The following is a 15547-nucleotide window of genomic DNA, read 5'->3' on the forward strand; positions in this document are numbered from 1 at the left end:
AACTCTGTCCTCCTGGGTGTTTGCTACTTCTCCAAATTTGGTATCATTAGCAAATATTATGAGCAACCCTTTGACCCCTTCATCCAGATCATTGATAAAAATCTTGAAAAGAACCGGGCCCAAAACCAAGCCCTGTGGCACCTCACTGGACACCAATCTGATGAAACTCCACTGACAACCACTCTTTGGGAACGGTCTTCTAACCATTTTCCTGTCCACCAAACTGTCCTATAGTCTAGTCCACAGTCTTCCAGTTTGCCTATCAGAATGTCATCAGGAACCTTATCAAAAGCTTTATTGCAATCCAGGTAAACCACATCAGAGTCTTTGTCCATCATCTTCCAGACCTCTTGGAAGATGAGAGATGTGCCACAAGATGGAAGGAGGACAAATGTTATCCCAATTTTCAAAAAGAGAGGAAGGATGACCCAGGAAACTATAGGCCGGAGTATGACCTCTGTCCCAGGGAAGATACTGTGAACATCTGAAGGACAACTTGGTGATCAAGAGAAGTCAGCATGGATTTCTCCCCAACAGGCCTTTCCAGATCAACCTTGTTTCCTTCTTTGGTTGAGTGAAAAGCTTCCTGGATCAGAGGAATGCCATTGACATTGTTTACCTGGATTTCAGTAACTTTTTTGAAAGGGGTTTTCATAATGTTCTGACAGGTAAATTGGTGGATTGCAGACTGGACTCTAGGGTATCTAGATGGATGGAGAACTGGTTGGAGAACCACATCCAAAGAATAGTTGTCAAAGGCATTTTATCTGATTGGAGGGAGTTGTCCAGTGGGGTGCCAAAGGGCTTGGTTCTGGCCCCAATACTTTTCAATATTTTTATAAATGATCCTGGCTGACGGGGTGGAGAGACCATTCATTACATTTGCAGATGACACCAAGTTGGGAGGAACAGCAAACACACCAGAAGACAGAGACAGAATTCAATGAGATCTGAACATGCTAGAAAAGTAAACAAGATGCAATTCAACAAGGAAAAGTGCAGAGTTCTACATCTGGGTAAAAAAATGAGAAGCACACCTATCGGATGGGTAATATGCTTCTGGTCAGCAGTGTCGGTGAAGAAGATCTTGGGATTCAGGTGGATTGGAAGATAAATCCACCAGAGGGAGCTTAGATATCCTGTACGGGATATCATAAATAGATCCCTCTTGGAAGGGCAATTTCCAACATCTTTGAAAGAGGCCTCTCCTAAAAAAGAGTACAGCAGATCCGGCCGAATTGGCGAACTACCGACCGGTCTCGAACCTACCATTCTTAGGTAAGGTTATAGAGAGAGCAGTGGCATCACAGTTGCAGAGTTTTTTGGATGACACTTCCGCCTTAGACTCCCACCAGTCCGGCTTTCGTCCAGGTCATGGGACGGAGACGGTGCTGGTCGCCTTGGTAGATGACCTCCAGCGGCATCTGGATCGAGGCGGCGTGGCGGTGCTGATGCTGTTGGACCTGTCGGCCGCATTCGACACGGTCGATCATCAGCTACTGGCCCGCCGGCTCGCCGACGCAGGGATTAGGGGGTTGGCCTTACAGTGGCTTTCCTCCTTCCTTGATGGACGGGGACAAAGGGTGGCTATTGGGGGAGAGCGGTCCCGGAGGCATCCACTAGTGTGCGGGGTGCCACAAGGGGCAGTTCTCTCCCCGATGCTGTTTAACGTCTACATGCGCCCCCTTGCCCAGATTGCTCAGAGGTTCGGGCTCGGGTGCCATCAATATGCTGATGACACCCAGCTCTATCTACTAATGGACGGCCGACCTGACTCCGTCCCAGAAAACCTGGACCTAGCACTGCAAGCTGTGGCAGGTTGGCTCAGACTGAGCGGGCTGAAGTTGAATCCAACGAAGACAGAGGTCCTTTGCTTGGGTCGCGGTGCCCTGGGAAGGGAAATCCCCTTGCCGGTCTTTGACGGTGTGCTGCTGAAAGCAGCCCATAAGGTCAAGAGCTTGGGGGTTCTTCTGGAGCCTTCACTATCAATGAAGGCACAGATAGCAGCCGCTGCCAAGTCTGCGTCTTTCATCTTCGACGGGCGAAGCAGTTGGCCCCCTTCCTGGAGCGCCGTGACCTAGCAATGGTGATCCATGCTACGGTCACCTCGAGACTGGACTACTGCAACGCCCTCTACATGGGGCTGCCCTTGTGCCGAACTCGGCGGCTGCAGCTGGTGCAGAACGCGGCGGCTAGGCTGTTGCTGGGGCTCCCAAGGTGGGAGCACATACAGCCAGGGTTACGCGGACTGCACTGGCTGCCAGTGGTATACCGAGTTCGCTACAAAGTGTTGGTTATCACCTTTAAAGCCCTATATGGCCGAGGACCTGCCTATCTGAAGGACCGTCTCTCCCCATACGAGCCCCAGAGAGCGCTGAGGTCAGCTGGAAAAAACCAGCTGAATGTCCCTGGGCCAAGGGAGGCCAGATTGAAGGCCACCCGGGATCGGGCCTTCTCTGTCGCAGCTCCACTGCTGTGGAATCAACTCCCAGAGGAGGTGCGGGCCCTACGATGCTTAGATCAATTCCGTAGGGCCTGTAAAACCCACCTTTTCAAGATAGCCTTCAACTAATGACAAGCTAGGAAGTGCCGCTGAAAATGCTTTTAGTTACTGAATTCTACTGAAGATCTAATGTTTATAGCACCATATTGTTAATGTTAATTTTAATAATCTGTAATTTGTTTTAACCATGATTTTATAAGTATTACTTGATGTATAATGTATTTTATGTTGTGAGCTGCCCTGAGCCTGCCTCGGCGGGGAGGGCAGGATAGAAATAAAAAGTTATTATTATTATTATTATTATTATTATTATTATTATTATTATTATTATTATTATTATTATTATTATTAAATATGAGCACTCAGTGTGATGCAGCAGTGATCTTGGGGTATATCAACAGAGGCATTACATCCAAATCACAAGATGTCATAGCCCCACTGTACAGTGCATTGGTCAGGCCACACCTGGAGTCCTGTGTGCAGTTTTGGAGGCCTCACTTCAAGAAGGATGTGGACAGAATGGAGCGGGTGCAGAGGAGAGTGACACCCTGTGAGGTGGGTGGGGCTGAGAGGGCTCTCACAGCAGCTGCCCTTTCAAGGACAACTTCTGCCAGAGCTACGGCTGACCCAAGGCCATTCCAGCAGCTGCAAGTGGAGGAGGGGGGAATCAAACCCGGTTCTCCCAGATGAGAGTCCGCACACTTAACCACTACACCAAACTAGCTCTCTAGTCAACCTCAATTTGGAATATTATGAACCTGCCCCCCCCCCTTTTACAGATGTTTATATTTTTATATGTTTTCAAGTGTGTGCTCTTTGACTGTCACCATAAGCCATTGAAAAATGCACATCAAGCTGAAACATGTATGGCCTATTGGTTTAATGTACAAAATCCTTTTGGTCTGTAGCTAAGTTTTGATGAGCTACTATTATTGTTGAACAACTGATTTTATTTTTTATGTATTTTCTATATTTTCAATTACAGTGTAATAAATACCTGTAATACTTTTAAATTGCTAAACTCAACCTGTATAAGTGCTTGGGGCCCCCCCCCCCCCATTGGTTTGTTTGGTTTAATAACAAGGGAATAAACAGGTGAGTTTAGCAGATTCTTCAAATTCATTAGTGGCAAAAAAATTAGTGGCAAGTTCAGCAGCAGGATGAGGAAACCAGGGTGCTAGTCTCTTCACGCCCCTAATATGATAAACAGATTTTCCACTAACAAATCCACCTAAACCGGAAATTATTTAAAAAGGGTGATTAAAAGAAAAGGTAGAATGCCAGTAGGGGTTTAGGGACTATCCAGTGTATTGCACCAAGCGCAACATGTATGACTATCTGCCAATCATTAAATTTTATGCTTAATCATTGTTCACCTATGTACATCCATCTCTCTCTCTCTCTCTCTCTCTCTCCATGGGGCTCTTGGTAGTTGGTAATTCAATCCTTAGGCATGCAAATAGATGGGTGGCACTGTACTGACTGCACGGTGCCTTGCCTGCTTAGTGCCAAGGTAGCGGTCATCACCATTACATGTGATCTTGATAGGCTGGTAGACAGTGCTGGGGAGGAGCCTGTGGCCATGGTACATGTTGGCATCAACAATGTGGGGGAATGCATTTGTGAGATCCTGGAGGAAAAAGGTAGGCTGCTAGGCAGGCGATTCAAGGCCAGGACCTCCAAGGGAGTCTTCTCAGAAGTGCTGCCTGTTCCACACACATGGCCAGCTAGGCAGGCTCAATGTGTGGATGAGAGGATAGTGTAGGGAGGAAGGGTTTAAGTTTGTTAGGGACTGGGAAGCTTTTTGGAACAAGCAGAACCTGTACAAATAAAAAAGGTAGCAGAGCAGTTTTTAAACTAAATCTTGTTGGAAAGCCCACAGGAGATGAAATGTCTCTAGTTCAGGGTGGTGCATCTCAAAGAGATGACGGGATAGCTGTTTATTTTCTAAAGGAAATTGATTAGGGCTGGCCACTGAGAGGGTGACAAACAATACTGACTGCCTGGCAAAGTCTAGAGGACACAGGAAGAAGGTTGAAGGCCTGGGAAATTATAGATGTTTATGCACAAATGTTACAAGAGTCCAAGGTAAAATGGTGGAGCTGGAATGCTTAGTGTCAGACAAGAACATAAACATTGGGGGCATTTCAGAAACTTGGTGGGATGAGAAAAACCAGTGGGATATAGTGATTCCTGGATATAAATTATAAAGAGAAGGATAAGGAGGGAAAGGCTGGAGGTGGAGCGGCTCTATATGTTAGAGAGGTTAAACAATCCAATAAGACTGAGAATGTAAGAGAAATGGATTTGCATACAGAAATGCTATGGGTGGAAATAGTGTGCCACAAAGGAAGTTAAACTCTGGGAGTTTAGTGTGGCCCACCAGATTAAAGGTGATTAGAGGATGATTTAAAAATAGCAAAATAATTAAGGAAAACAGCTAGACAAAATAACTGCATCATAATAGGTGACTTTAACGACCTACACATTGATTAGGGTTGCCAAGTTCAATTTAAGAAATATCTGGGGATTTTGGGGGTGGAGCCAGGAGACTTTGGGGTGGAGCCAAGATCAAGGCTGTGACAAGCATAATTGAACTCCAAAGGGAGTTCTGGCCATCACATTTAAAGGGACCGCACACCTTTTCAACGCCTTCCTTCCATAGGAAATAATGAAGGATAGGGGCACCTACTTTTGGGGCTCATAGAATTGGACCCCCTTGGTCCAATCGTTTTGAAACTTGGGGGATATTTTGGGGAGAGGCACTAGATGCTGTACTGAAAATTTGGTGCCTCTACCTCAAACAACAGTCCCCCCAGAGCCCCAGATACCCATGAATCAACTCTCCATTATTTTCTACGGGACTAAATCTCCATAGGGAATAACAGAGTTCCCAGCAGACATTTCCTTTCCCTCCCCCTGCTTTCTGACGACCCTGAAGCGGGGGGAGGGCCTCCAAACCGGGGGATCCCCTGCCCCCACCTGGGGATTGGCAACCCTAACATTGATTGGATCAATATGTGTTCAAATCAGGAGAAAGAGACTGAGTTTCTAGACCCTCTCAATGACTGTGCCGTGGAGCAGATGGTCACTGACCCTACCAGGGGTGGGGTGATCCTGGACCGGGTCCTAAGTAATGCCCAAGACCTGGTGAGAGATGTGAATGTGACAGAAGTAGTTGGGAACAGTGTCCATTAACGTTACTAAGATCAACGTTTACATAAATTAGGAGTTGCCTAAAAAGACCAACACAACTGCTTTTGACTTTGGAAGGGGTAGCTTTTCTCAAATGAGGGGGCTCGTGAAGAAGAAACTGAAAGGAAAGGGTAAGGAGGGTCAAATCCCTTTGGGAAGCTTGGAGACTATTTAAAACTACAGTCCTAGAAGCTCAGACAAAACACATGCTGAAGGTTAGGAACGCACAAATAGGTATAAAAAAGGCTTTTATGGTTAACAAACAAAGTAACGGAGGCAGTAAAAGGTAAGAAGGATTCCTTTGAGTGAAGGAAGGCTAGGCCGAGTGAGGCAGCCAGTGATCAGACAGACAAAAGGGGGCCGTGAGAACATAATGCAAAAAAAAAAAAAACATCGAGACCAACAATAAAAATTTCTTCAAATTCATTAGTGGCAAAAAACCACCCAGGGAGGCAGTGGGCCCTTGGATGACCAAGAGGTAAAAGGATTACTAAAGGATGAGAGAGAAATTGCAGAGAAGCTGAAATGCATTTTTTGCCTCCGTCTTCACTGTGGAAGATGAGAAGTGCTTGCTCCACTCCAGAACTGCCAATTTTGGGAGGGGTGCTGAAAGACCTGAGTCACATTGAGGTGACAAGAGGGAGGTCCTACAACTGATGGACAAATTAAAAATGGACAAATCACCAGGCCTAGATGGCAGATATCCAAGAGTTCTGAAAGAACTCAAAATGTGAATATGTGGATCATTAAAATCTGCCTCCATTCCTGAGGACTGGAAGGCAGCTAATTTAACCCACATCTTTATAAAAGATTCCAGGGGAGGTTTGGGAAACTGCAGGCTGGCCAGTCTGATGTCAATACTAGGTGAAGTGGCGGAATCCATTATTAAAGATAGAACTAGTAGGTTCTCTTAACTGTGTTTAAGACTTGTCCTCATTACTGTTGGAAAGCTTATCAAAGTTCCAAAGGTTTATGAAATGAATAAACTGCAGAGCCCAACAGTGAGCATCAGAACAGGTGCCACCCAGCTGGAAGTTCCAAAATGACAGCAAGAGTACTATCCATCATTTTCTGACACAGCACTGTCTAGCCACAGGTGTGTAATAGGTCCCACAAAACACCTGTACACAACCTTTGTTGATCTTGTGGCTGCTTTCAACTTAGTCAATAGAGATAGGCTCTGGTGTAAACTGGCAAGTACTAACATCGACAAACATCCTTTGCATCTAATATGGGAACTCCATAGTAATATATCATCCAAAATTAGAGTAGGCATCTCAGGTTCGCTGACAGACAGTATCTCAGTAGTCGGAAGTGTGAAACAGGGTTCTGTTCTCCCCCACCCCCTTTTCAACCTCTGTTTCAATGATGTCACTAAGAGTCGTTCAGGCTCTGACCTCTTCCTTCCTTCTCTTAGCTCACGGAAGGGATGGAGAAAGTAGAGAAAGAAGTACTTTTCTCCCTTTCTCACAATACAAGAACTCGTGGGCATTCGACGAAATTGCTGAGCAGCCAGGTTAAAAAGGATAAAAGGAAGTACTTCTTCACCCAAAGGGTGATTAACATGTGGAATTCACTGCCACAGGAGGTGGTGGCGGCCACAAGCATAGCCACCTTCAAGAGGGGTTTAGATAAAAATATGGAGCAGAGGTCCATCAGTGGCTATTAGCCACAGTGTGTGTGTATATATAAAATTTTTTGCCACTGTGTGACACAGAATGTTGGACTGGATGAGCCGGTTTGGTGTAGTGGTTAAGTGTGCGGACTCTTATCTGGGAGAACCAAGTTTGTTTCCCCACTCCCCCACTTGCACCTGCCAGCATGGCCTTGGGTCAGCCATAGCTCTGGCAGAGGTTGTCCTTGAAAGGGCAGCTGCTGTGAGAGCCCTCTCCAGCCCCACCCACCTCACAGGGTGACTGTTGTGGGGGAGGAAGGTAAAGGAGATTGTGAGCCGCCCTGAGACTCTTCGGAGTGGAGGGCGGGATATAAATCCAATATCTTCTTCTTCTTCTGATCCAACATGGCTTCTCTTATGTTCTTATGTGACACAGAGTGTTGGACTGGATGGACCATTGGCCTGATCCAACATGGCTTCTCTTATGTGACACAGAGTGTTGGACTGGATGGGCCATTGGCCTGATCCAACATGGCTTCTCTTATGTTCTTATGTGACACAGAGTATTGGACTGGATGGGCCACTTGCCTGATCCAACATGGCTTCTCTTATGTGACACAGAGTGTTGGACTGGAGGGGCCATTGGCCTGATCCAACATGGCTTCTCTTATGTTCTTATGTGACACAGAGTGTTGGACTGGATGGGCCACTCGCCTGATCCAACATGGCTTCTCTTATGTTCTTATGTAAGGTTCCAGTCCTTTTTGATGCCAACGACATGGTTCTGTTGTCTGTCTAACATGCAGCAGCTTAAGATGGTCCTTGTCCGGGCTCAGTGGCTTTTGAAAAGAAGAGCTTCTAAAAATAAATTACTCAAAAACCATGGTGATGGTTTCTGGACAATGGCAGTGTATCTCCCACTGGTCCACAGTTAAGCAATGCCAAACCTTTAAATATCTGAGTATCACTTTTAGTGATACACTGTCTTGGAAGGCACACCTAGAAATTGCAAAATCAACAACTCTTCAGTCAACAGGGGCAATCGTTAAATTTTACCATTCCAAAGAGGGCTTTCAGACAGAGTAAGGTAATTGCCCAACTCCTCTACAGTACGGAGGTGTGGGAATGGAATGAAGCCTTAATTGCAAATCGGGAGAAAATCCAAAACTCTTCCCTGAAAAAGATTTTAGTACTACCTCCTAACACTCCAGCTGCTTTGCTGAGAGCCAAACTTTCCCTCCCTTCTCTTTGACACATGCTCATGAAACTTCATTTAACTACGGGCAGAAATTGAAGACAGCTCCTGCAGGTCATCTCTCCAGCATCTGTTTTTCCGCTAGCCTAAAAGATCCAAAATGGCAATCAAATGATAACAAAACTGGAATAAGGCCCATTGTGGAGAAAAATACAATGGGCTCTGGAAAGAGGCTCTAGGTAAGTGCCCCCACACCCTTGCTGTTTTCCTACCAACCCAAGTGAAGGCATTCCTTCCCCCCAGCCCTCAAGGGGAACTGATCTCTGCCATCTGGAGAGCAGTTGTAATTCTGAATGATCTCTAGCCCTCACCTGGAGATTGGCAACAGTGGTTCTCCAGGATAAAATGGCATTGTACCTAACTGAGGTCCCACCCCTCCTCAAACCCCACCCCCTCCAGGCCCCACCCCTTAAATCTCCAGGAGTTTGCTAACTTGGAGTTGGCAACCCCACTTCCTTCCCTTTATCTGCCCCTCTAACTTCAGCTTTCATCACCTTCGTCCCTGCAGTCTCCACATAGGAAAAAGATAGGCTTTTCCCAAAGTGTGTGTGCGTGTGTGTGTGTGGGGGGGAACCAAAGCAGCTTACACTATTCTCCTTCCCCCTTTTGTTCTGAACAACAACCCTTTGAGGCAGGTTAGGCTGGAAGTCTGTGACTGATCTGAAAACACCCAGGCAGCTTCCACAGCAAGAACCTGCGTCTGGCAGACTGCACTATGAAGCCCTAACTACTATGCCCTCCTCAAACTCCACCACAGAATCTCCAGGGATTTCCCACAACCTGGAAGTGGCAGCTGTTGTGGGAAAAAATTAAGTTGGCTTCTTTATGGAACCCCCCCCCCCCCCACTCATACACTGTTTGAAGCACTTAAAATCACTTATTTCCTATAAGCTTTGCAGGATTTAGCTGCTTGAAGAGTATTTTAGGTCAGAAGGATTTATCTAAGGAGATCTCAGATGGGAGAGGTGGGAAAGGAGCAATTATGGGTGAGAAAGGTGTTTTGGTTAGTTAAGAGATGAGAAACTTTAAATATCAAGATTTTCTCACTGGACATTATCTGAGTCCAGCAAATATCTAAGGGAGATGGACATTAGCCAACATGGGAGTCCATCTGCTTTAGCAGGTGCTAAGAAAGATGTCAAAGTAAGATTAATAGGCAAGATATTTATCTAAGTATGTGAAAGAGTTCTCATAGCCAGATTATATATAAGCCTTATGTTTTTTGCCATAGCTTGCTGCCTGTTTTAGAGAGCCAATGCTGCTCTGGGGAGGCCAACCAATTTCTTTTAGAGATTTCTGATAGATATGAGCTGAGAGCACTTAAGAGAAAATTTTGAGAGCCTTTGAGACATAGAGCGTTTTCGCACTTACCTTAAGCTGGAGCGACGTCCCTCTTCACCGCGCAGCGTCTGCACGGTTTTTGCACTAATTGCAATGCAGCACCTGGAAGAGCCGCAAAGTCCCGCGGCTTTTGTGTCGCAAATGTAAACCGCCAAAAACCAGTTTACATTTGCGACGCAAAAGCTGCGGGACTTTGCGGCTCTTCCAGGTGCTGCGTTGCAATTAGTGCGAAAACCGTGCAGACGCTGCGCGGTGAAGAGGGACGTCGCTCCGGCTTAAGGTAAGTGCGAAAACGCCCTTAGTCTCTGAAATGCTTAGCAGTCTTAGAATCTAGTAGGTATAAAAGAAAATTATAAGAGTCTCTACTAATAAAGTATAGCGTATAAATCTTGTTATCTAAAAATTCTAAAACTGGAAAATGTTTTGTCTTTTCTATAAGCAGCTCGGGTACTGAGAAGAATAAAGTGTATCAGTTGTTTATGGAGCAGCTAGAGCTTGAGCTTGCATCTCATGTATTAATTGCTGGGAGAATCAATTTGTTTTGGGAAATGGTGGGGGGGGGAAGTGTCTATAAAATAAAATAAAAAGGGAAAATTCCCAACAGCAGCTGTAATCAGGACTGGCCCTATGAGTTCTGCCTTTCAGACCAACAGTCTGTCTCTGATAACGTTGTTGGTCTTAAGCACAGGACTTCAATCTCTCTGTCTTGCTTTCCCTCCATATCTATCTGTATCTGGTCTGTTGCCACAGGATGCCATTTTTGCACCTTTCCAGAGGAGGATAGGGAGGAGTCCTCAGCCAATCAAGGGAAGCCTTTCTCTAGCTGTTTCCCTCCTTCTCCCTCCCTCAGCCAATCAAGGGAAAAGTTTCTTTCCTCTGTGAATCAATGTGACTGGTGGCTCAGCCAATGGGAGAGTAGGGAGAACCAGTAACTGCAAGAACCAAGGTTGGTTGCCTGTTACTGACAGAATCAGCTTGGGTGGCTAGCAACAGCTCCTCAGGCAGGAGAGAGGAGTGGACTCAACCAATGGCATGCAAGCACTCTTGATTGACAGTTTGATGGGCCAAAGTTTGATGCAGCACAGTCCCACCTAGTCCCAAACAATCAGATTGCTCAGATTTGCCAAGACAAAAGTGGTTTTATTATAAAGGATTCTCCAGATATATAATCTGCCAGCTGTTGTTTGAGGAGCTTCCCAGGCCGATTTTAATGGCAGTGCTCAAATGTACCTACACAATGCTGCTTTGGGCAGGCAAATTATATTGGGAACCAAATTTTCACCTTGGTATAAATTTATTAAACTAGATCATTTCAAGGCACAATATCTGTCCAAGATCTTTTTAAAAAAATTGCATTCCAGTTTCATAGCTACTCATTTCCAAATGAGGCAAATGGCCATGCCTGAAGATCGCCATATGCCAACACCAGTTGCCCAGCAGCCTCTGTTTATGCGAAGGACGTCCAGATCCTGAAGACCTCGGTCATTGTCCACTGGATTCAGTTCCAAGGGAGAAATTCTTAAGTACAATCTTGGCCAATCTAGGCCAAGAATGATCTAGGCCAAGAACTGTGATGGAACGAGTCATATTTTTACTTGCAGATGTGGGAACAGAGGTCTCGTATAAGGTTGCTCTTTTCACCGTAGTGGCAAAGAAAATTTGGGCCAAGCTACGGTCCACATAGGTCAGTTACTTATGGGAGTCGTTCCTTTTGTATGATACAAATTTTGAAATGTTATTTTTTATAGTATTTTAACTCAAACCGTTTTCGCACACTGCTCACCTTGGAGTCACGTCCCTCTTCACTGCGCAGCGTCTGCTCGGATTTCCCACCATCTGCGCTGGAGGAGCAGGAAGAGTCGCGGCTTCTGCGTCGCAAACGGAAATTGCTGAAACCCAGTTTCGGTTTGTGACGCAGAAGCTGCGGCTCTTCCTGCTCCTCCGGCATAGATGGTGGGAAATCCGAGCAGACGCTGCGCAGTGAAGAGGGACGTGACTCCGAGGTGAGCAGTGTGCGAAAACGGTTTGTCTCACTGCGCTGTGTTTTATCATACACATTTTTAAAAATGTTAACCTCTTGTAACGGCCACTGGTCCTGTGCAATAAAATTGAACTGAAATGAATTAGTCGGGGCTCATTGATGAACAAAAGCTATTGAGGAAGAATCAGCATAGATTCTGCAAGGGAAGATCCGGTCTCACGAACCTGTCAAGAGTTCTTTGAGGGGTGTGGACTGTCAAATGCCTTCCCACGAAAGATTGTTTGCCTTCCCTGGAAAGATTGTTTGTCTTACAACTGCTGCCTTAATTGTTTTGCATACCAAGGTTCTTGCCCCTTCCCTTCTTCCACTTTCTCATACACATGCCTCCTATTATGACTATTGCCTGGGTTAGTAACAATGTGTACAAGAACAGCAACCTTGAGCTGTGAGAACCGTCTCCAGAATGCTTGGGAAACTTCTGAGTGAAAGGGAGGCGGGGGGGAGTAGTTATCATGACATGTTATGCTTTCCTTAAACCTATGTTACCTGTGAATGTTCTGTATGGTGTAGATTTGACTCAGACAGCCTGTCTTGAGTGCACCGGCCTGAGATTCCAATAAATGGAACTTATCAAACCAACTTAAGCCTATTTGTTAAGTACTCAGGGGGGATCCTGACATGAACAAACATCTGGACAAGAGTGACCTAATAGATGTTGTTTATCTAGACTTCCAAAAAGCTTTTGGCACAATTCCTCATCAAAGGCTCCTAAGTAAACTCAGTAGTCATGGGATATGGGCACAAGTCTTCTTGTGGATTATTTAACAGTGAACAGAGAGCCCCCTCATGAGGTAGAGAATGCCAACCTCACAGGGAGTCTTCAGTAGGCTCTCCTCCATCCACCCTCCAAGTCTGGTGAAGAATGGATTTGGGATGTCTGAGTCATAGCCCCCCAAAGCAGGTGCCCCCAGGCAAGCTCAGTTCTAGCTTCTGGGTCAGTCCCTGAAATCACAGCTCCAGGAGAGGCATGGGGTGGGGAAGGAATCCCTCAATGCCTCCCTAAATCAGCCAAACAGCAAACAATTCCTTCTTCTTCTTCTTCTCTCATGACAACTAACTCTTCTCTCTTCGTACTGCAAAATAAAAGCAGCTAAATCAGAGTATGTTGTTATACTGGTATATAATCTGATCCCATCGAGTAGAATGGGAGTTTCATGGTTGGCTCCTAGAGCTGCCGATCAAGCTTTGGGTGTTTCTATGGCTCTCCACAAATCCACCCTCAGCATTGCCTAGGCATTTATTGAATTGTGCCAGGCTGCCTGGAGGACGAACTGCGAAAGAGAATCTCCCGAACCTCCATGGAAAAAAGGTGGTTCCTTTTTTGGTTTGGGAATGACACAATCAAATGAGCCAGTTCAAAACAAACCATGAGGTGGCCCCGTTCATGCTCAAACCACAGTTCATTTTTTGGTTCACGCCCATCCCTAGTTATGACATCCGTGTTCTCATTTCACACCCCACATTCCAGCTTAGAGGCTTCCATTCTACTATTTGCATAGATCTTGTTTCCTTCTCCATCCCTCTACTCTACAGCTCTCTGTTGTCCTTAAGCAGGTGCCATCACCTTCATCATCTGGCCCATCCCGTCTCCATTACCTGGACTAGTTCAGGGGTGCCAAACTCTTTTGTTACAAGGGCCGGATCTGACATAAATGGGACTTTTGGGGCTGGGCCAGATGTTTAATAAAATGTAATGCCAGGCAGCGTAGACATAAACTTTACAAAGGACACAGACAAACACAATAAAATATATTATTTTTTAACTTAAAAGTACAAACATGCTTAAAACATTAACACTTTTGCCCTCTCTCTCTCTCTCTCTCTCGGCTTGGCTTCGCGAACTTAGCACCTGTCACATCAACCATCACCAGTGGTCTGACCTAGCCTCAGATCGCAAAGCATGGAGGCACACCATCCACCAGGCTGTCTCTTCCTTTGAGAACGCACGCATAGCTGGTCTTGAGGACAAAAGGAGATTGAGGAAGAACACTTTTGCCAGGAAGACATGAAATGGCTGGGCCCTGCAAGCGTCTCTTCCCCTCACCCTGTCTGCTCAGGGGGTCCATGGCTCTCCAGGTGTAATGTTCTCCTTTGGCTTTGGGTTCCCAGGTTAGAGTACTCACCCATTCCCAGGCGCTCGTTCTCAGGTTTATTCAGCAGAGACAAGCTGGCTCAAAAGACCAGCCATTTGCAAGGAGAGAGAGGAAGCTGTTGGCTTTTGGAGGTAACATACAAAACTGGAAACTGAAACAAATACTCCACTCAATAGGACCAAACTAAATCATACAGATATTCAAGGGGGAGCAGACTGTTCCATTACATACAAAAAATTGCAAGAAAAATGCAGAATGGATTTCCCATTAAGGTCTCTGGGCACAGATGCACGACTTTGGAAATGGAAAATCCACTCCACATTTTCTTTGCAACTTTTTCTGTGTTTCACTGGAGCCCAGAGGAGAAGCCAGTGCCATGAAGGCAGCCCTGTGCTCTGTTTCCTGAAACCCAATCTTGAAGGGGGGGGGACAGGCAGGGGAGGGAATGGGGAGGAGGGGGAAGAGAGCTGGGGGAGTCGGGGGACTGATTAAAGCCCTTGGTGGGCCGGTTCTGGCCTGTGGGCTGTGAGTTTGACACCTCTGCGTTCTCATTGTCTCTTATGGTTAAGCCACTGCAAACCAGATGCTCTCCTGTTCCTGCCAGCTTTCCTCCAAGAGTAAATTTAAACGTTGCTGCACCGCCTTTAAACATTAAGCACTGATGGTCGCTTCTGTTTGGGGTTCGAACAGAGTCAGACTCTTTTTTATGGAGTCGGGTCATCTCAGAATATCAGACAGTTCCTAAAACATCTAAACCCCTCATCCAAGCACCACAATCTCATCCTGACATCGAGACCTATAACCTCTGTGTGTCTAGTTGACCCCCCCGTCCTCCCCAGCGTAGCATTTCTGGGACTGCTTCCTTGGAGGTCCTGGACTTTAGCCTCGTGCCTAGCAACCTGCGTTGTCCTTCTGGAAATACGCAGAGTCTGGAGGCTCGTTTTCCTTGAGGACTTCAGTGTTCATTCAGAGACCACATTGAGGGGAGTGGCCCAGGGCTTCATGGCTATAATAATGGATAATATTGGGATTATTCCAGAACATTTTGGTCTTTAGGTGCACAGTACTATGCTTGGTTCCATTTTCTCCTGGGAGGAAGTGCATGGCTTGGGAATGGGGAAATTTTCCATCCTGCTCTTATCATGGACCAAACAGTTCTTCATGATGCCTAGACATGTGAGCGCATGTAATCTCTGCAAGGGGGCATGTGTGTGTGTGTTGGGAGGGTGGCGAGATCAGTTAGGATGGCTTGCCCCAGAAGCCTGGAGATTTGGGGATTTTCCAGCCAGCAAGGCTCGTCCTTCTGTGACAGCCCTGTTTGACTTGTGGAATCAGAGATGACTTGGGCTGTGGGCCCAGTGGCTTCCAAACACCCTCTCTTTCCTCTGCAGCAGGGCCCACAATGCTCCATCCAGTCCAACGCTCTGTCACACAGTGGCCACTAAAACCAAGTGCCATCAGGAGGTCCAGCAGTTTATTTATTTATCAGATTTATAGCCCGCCC

The sequence above is a fragment of the Heteronotia binoei genome, chromosome 3 (assembly GCF_032191835.1).
Source record: "Heteronotia binoei isolate CCM8104 ecotype False Entrance Well chromosome 3, APGP_CSIRO_Hbin_v1, whole genome shotgun sequence".
In the NCBI taxonomy this organism is placed as follows: Eukaryota; Metazoa; Chordata; class Lepidosauria; order Squamata; family Gekkonidae; genus Heteronotia; species Heteronotia binoei.